The sequence below is a fragment of the Somniosus microcephalus genome, chromosome 12, assembly GCF_052327205.1.
Source record: "Somniosus microcephalus isolate GS21.2 chromosome 12, FLI_Smic_1.0, whole genome shotgun sequence".
In the NCBI taxonomy this organism is placed as follows: Eukaryota; Metazoa; Chordata; class Chondrichthyes; order Squaliformes; family Somniosidae; genus Somniosus; species Somniosus microcephalus.
Window position 1 is genome coordinate 75,538,307 of NC_140998.1, and position 6,000 is coordinate 75,544,306.

Consider the following 6,000-nt stretch of genomic DNA (forward strand, 5'->3'; position numbering starts at 1 on the left):
AAAAGTACCCCTTTGGCTGCAAAGCGCTTGGGACGTCCTGAGATCGTGAAAGGCGCTTATATATTTTTAATGCAATTTCTTACCTGCATTCACCTGTACACTCCTCTGTCACACACATCTCCCAACTGCTGATCCACATCCGACCATGCATGCACATCTGGGGTTGCCAATCCTCCGGGATTGGCCTGCACTAACCAGGAATTGAAGATTAATCTCCAGGACATTGCTGCCAGCAATCCTGGAGAAAAGTCATCAGGGCTTTAAACAAAATTGAGTGTATTTTTTTTAATTTTCTTTGAACACAAGTTCAATAGTTATGAAAAAAATTGAGATGGGAAAGAAGGCTGATTGACCTACAGTCAATCATCCAATTGGGTTATGAGTCTTCACTTTACAATCGGCGTGGGAAGGTGGTGCACCGTGAGGATGGACATGTCGGGTGACCAGTGGTGGGAGTTGTAGTGTCTGAGGATCAATTACACTCAGACTGCAGGAGAACAATAAAACAGGTATTTACTGAACAGAGAGTAATTCAAGACTGAAGTACAGAAGCCTGCTATGGCTTTATATACAGGGGTGGTCACTGCCGGTACTGCAGTATAGAATCAGTTCTTCTCTTAAAGGTACATACACAACAATTCCTCCCCTTTTAGATAAACAGTACATAACATTCATTTAACAACTAAATAATAACTAATTACAATTACAATTTTCTCTGTACTATATATATCAACTGAAATAATCATTTTTAAGTTCAGTCTTTGAGGAGGCTTCCTGATCCTGACTGGATAGCGCCTTTCTCGAGTATCCTGTTCTTGCGGCGGAGTTGATTCTGGCTCATTGTCATTGGTTGGTTCGTCAGCTTCCAATACCACTGCTTCTGAGGTAGACGCAATCTGTACTTCGGGTTGATTACCAGGTGCACCTGCTCGTGGTATGGGTTTGGCTTGTTCCTGTGACTCTAGAATCTGGTCAGCATGGCATCTCACGATGCTCTCTCCAACGTCCACTGTGTACATTAGTGGTCCCTGCTGTGTGCATATCGTTCCTGGCTGCCATTTTTCTGTTCGGTAGTCGCGGGCCAAGACTGGTTGCCCTATCTTGAAGCTCCTGGTTGGCTTCTCATTTATGTGCTGGAATTGCTTATCCTCAACATCTCGTCTTATATTTGGTTTGAGCAAATCCAGGCGACATCTTAGCCTTCGGTTGAAGAACATTATGGCTGGAGTTTGGTTGGTGACTGCATGTGTAAGCAAACAAGAAATTATCCACCTTGTGTTGTAGTGGTATGTCGTCATTATGCATTGCCTTTATTGCCTTTTTAAAGGTCTGAACAAACCTCTCAGCCAATCCATTTGTGGCTGGATGATATGGGGCAGATGTGTAATGTTTCACCCCATTATTCCTCAGAAACCTCCGGAAATCCTCGGACACAAACTGTGGCCCATTGTTGGAGCAAATCTGTTCTGGCAAGCCATTCCTGGCGAAGATGGTCCGTAGAACTGCAATAGTTTTCTCCGTGGTGGTGGAGGACATTTTGATGACCTCTGGCCATTTTGAATGGGTGTCCACAGCGATTAGGAACATTGAGTCCATAAATGGACCAGCAAAATCAATGTGTACCCGTTGCCATGGAGATGAGGGACACTCCCATGGATGTAGCGGGGCCTGTGGTGGAGCGTTTTGGACCTTCTGGCATCCTGTGCATCTCTTGGTCATATCCTCGATTTCTTTATCGATTCCCGGCCACCACACAAACGCCCTGGCTAGGCTCTTCATTTTTACCCCTCCCAGATGACCCTCATGAAGCTCATTGAGCACTCTATCTCTCAACTTGGGTGGAATTACCACTCGGGATCCACACATCAAGGTCCCCCGGCACACTGACAGCTGTTCTCTCCTTGGCGAGAATGCTGGCAACAGTGAGTCGCCATGTGCTGGCCATCCCTTCACCGTCAAATCATAGACCCGAGAGAGTGTCGGGTCATTTCGGGTTTCCTTCTCTATACTTGAGTTTGTAACAGGTAGACATTCGACTATGGTCGCATGGAATATCTCAACAGGGTCCACTGCAGGTGCTTCCTCTACCGTAGGCAACGGTAAGCGCGACAGCCCATCAGCGTTTCCATGCTGTTTCGTACCCTTGTACTCTATGTCGTACTGATGTGCCCCTAGAAAAAGTGACCATCTTTGCAGCCGTTGTGCCGTCATCACCGGAACGCCCTTCTTTGGGTTAAAAATGGAGACCAGGGGCTGATGATCAGTCAGTAGGGTGAATTTCTGCCCGTGCAGATAGTGATTGAACTTCTTCACCCCCCACACCAGGCTGAGGGCCTCCCTGTCAATCTGGGCGTAGTTACACTCAGCTGAGGTTAACGAGCGCGACGCAAAGGCTATTGGCTTCTCTGAACCGTCAAGGAATTTGTGTGACAGCACCACTCCGATGCCGTAGGGAGACGCATCACATGCTAACCGAACCGGTAGTGTTGGATTGTAGTGGGCCAATACTTCTTTTGAAGTGATTAGGCATTTACATTTCTGAAAGGCACGCTTACACTCATCACTCCATTTCCATGTTACTCCAGTTTGCAGTAGGGCGTTCAGTGGGTGCAGAATTGTAGATAAATTCGGCAAGAACTTATGGTAGTAGTTCACCAACCCGAGGAACGACCTCAGTTGCGACACATTTTCCGGTGCTGGAGCCTTGACTACAGCCTCAATCTTGTCCAGCGACTTATGCAACCGTTCCTCATCAATCATGTGGCCACAATACGAGATTTGTCTCCTGAAGAACCGCATTTGGGGCGGTTGGCTTGTAGCCCATATTCCTGTAATCTCGTGAGCACCTGCTCCAGGTTGGCAAGGTGTTCACTGTCATTTTCGCCCGTAACCAGGATGTCGTCCAAATAACACTGGGTCCCCGGGATCCCTTGCAGGACTTGTTCCATCGCCCTCTGCCAAATAGCCGGGGCTGATGCTACCCTGAATACCAGTCGATTGTACTGGTAAAGGCCTTTGTGAGTGTTTATTGTGAGGTATTTCCTAGATGCTTCTTCCACCTCCATTTGTAGATACGCTTGGGCCAGATCAATCTTTGTAAAGCGTTTCCCTCCAGATAGTGAGGCGAAAATATCTTCTATCCGTGGAAGTGGATATTGTACTGTGTGCAGGACTGGGTTCACAGTTGCCTTGAAGTCCCCACGGATGCGAACCTTCTTCGATTCCCCAGGCGTGCTGCTGAATGATTTCTTCATTACAGGAATGATGGGTGTGACCCACTCGCTCCAGTCCACCTTGGACAGCACACCCAAACGCTCCAGACTCTCCAGCTCTGCTTCAACAGCTGGGCGGATCATGGAAGGTACCGGTTTGGCCTTAAAAAATTTTGGGTTTGCGTTATCTTCGATTTTTATCGTTGCCGTTACTCCTTTTAGAGTCCCAAGTCCTTGTTAGAACACCTCTTTTGCGTCAGTTAGAATTTTTGACAGTCATCCAGGTGTGACGTCATCATCTTTTTGTCAGTCACAGTTAGCGCCTGAATGGAATGCCAATCCAATTGTATTTTTCAGATCCATTCACGTCCCAATAGTGGTGGTCCTCCATCCGGTAGTATATATAGATACAGTTTCTGTGTTTCCTTGCCGTTGTATTCAACTGGCACCCTTATTTCTCCTCTGGGGTAGACTTTTTGCCCCATGTATGTCTTCAATACAATGGACGTGTCCTTCAAGGGTATGTGTGAGAATAGCTGCTCATAGTCTCGTCGATTCATGACAGTTAGGGCTGATCCTGTATCCAATTCCATCTTTGCTTGGGACCCTGCTATCATGAGGGTGACCCAAATGGTTCGGTGATCCTCCTTTGCGATCACGTTGTGTAACTTTAGACAACTTAGCCTCCTGCTCCCGGAGTCATTATCACTCTCCTGATCTTCTGAACTACTGTCTGTCATTTTTTTTACTTTCTTGTACTTTTCCTTAGTAGTTCTTGTAGTGTTGGTTTTCTTTCCCGACCTGCAGACTCTTGCTATATGTCCCATTTTCCCGCATTGCCTTCATACTTTGTCCTTAAACCAGCAGTCCTTCTGATCATGGGTTGTTCTGCCGCAGCGATAGCACTTTTCTGCCCCATACGCCATTTCGTTAGCGCTGTATTCTTGTGGTTTCTGTTGTATTTCCGCAGCTCCCCGTGCTGCTGCTTCGTAGGATACTGCCACGCTGAAAGCCTGTTCTAGCGTCAGGTCCTTTTCGAAAAGTAGTCGTTTCTGGGTTCCTTCACTCTGGAGCCCGCAAACTTATCCCGTAAGGTGTCTGCCAGTCCTGCTCCGAACTGGCAGTGCTTCGATAACTTGCGTAGTTCCGTAAGATAGTCAGCATTGTTCTCATCTTTGTGCTGGTTTCTTTTATGGAACTTGAATGTTTCTGCTATCAGCAGCGGTGTAGGGTTTAGGTGTTCCTGTAAGATATTAACAATCTCTTCAAAACTTTTCTCCATTGGTTTAGCTGGGGTAATTAAATTCCGCAATAGGCCGTACGTTCTCGCGCCCATCAAATTTAATAATACCGACGTCTTCTTTCCATTGGCCACCTCATTGGCATTGCAGTACACTTCAATTCTTTCCACATATGTGGTCCAGTCTTCTACCTCGTTGTCAAAAGCAGTGATATTGCCACTCTTCGGCATCTTGGGTGATTTAAAATGGCGCCTCCCGCGCTTTTTCTTCTTCCCCAATGTAATAAAATGGTGCCTCCCGCGCTTTTCCTTCTTCCCCAATGGAATAAAATGGCACCTCCCGCGCTTTTCCTTCTTCCCCTTGCTGCCACGCTGCTCCTAGCGTTCTACAGGGTAATGGCGGCGACCCGCGGCTTCGGCGCATCTCACTTTTCCTTCCCCGCATTCTATCCTCTCCACGCTGCCCTGTTCTTGAGCACCGACTGCGCCCCATGCGCTCCACCCTCTCTCTCTCTCTTCCTCCCGACGACGCTGCACGGCCCCTTTGCAGAGCCGCTCGATCGAGCCCGAGCCCGCCGCAGTCCGGAAGGGTCAGCGCACTACCTGCTACCAGCATGACTTGCTGGAACACCTCGACTGGGGAGCCAGGCCCAGCTCTCCACAGCCTCCCCTGCAACTCTCCGATGGATCCCTGGGCGGTTGCCCGCGGTCGACGCCCGCCATTCTGACTTCGACCTCCAAGAAGCTTCTCTTCAGGGAAAAGATCCCACTGAGGTGATGCAGTACTGCAGGTGAGTTCAAACCTGCCCGTCGCCAGTGTAGTGTCCGAGGATCAATTATACTCAGACTGCAGGAGAACAATAAAACAGGTATTTACTGAACAGAGAGTAATTCAAGACTGACGTACAGAAGAAGCCTGCTATGGCTTTATATACAGGGGTGGTCACTGCCGGTACTGCAGTATAGAATCAGTTCTTCTCTTAAAGGTACATACACAACAGGAGTGGGGCAGTTGGAGGCAGGATATCATGTGATGAAACCTTCAGGAATACATTCAGCCAGAGTTTGCAACCCTACCTGCCATATACACAACTAGCCATGCATTATCCATATGCATCAATCCACCAATCCTCCCAGTTACACCCAATCACTGAAACACACTGCTGCTTACTCTTCCACGTAACCAACCACACACAAAACAACCTGTACAACTAAAGGACAAATACTACATTTGAGGCACAAGACTTATTACAATGATACTAGCTAATGGCATTTTTCATGGTGATTCTTGAGTTTTATAAGAACAGGAGTATTATAGCAAGTCATTTTATCATGATTTATTAGCATTGGAGGCAGACCAGGGAAGAGGTCAGGTAGCAGTGTCCAGGAATACTGAAAAGAGGGATTCACTAGGACAGAAGTCCTGGGATCTAGCAAGGCTGTCCAGGGGCTTGCGAGCAGTGGGAGGGGGCAGAGAAGGACTGGGGAGGAAGGTCAGACACACTGGGAGAATCAGGCTCTGGCAGTATATTTGCAGCAGGCGGGGGG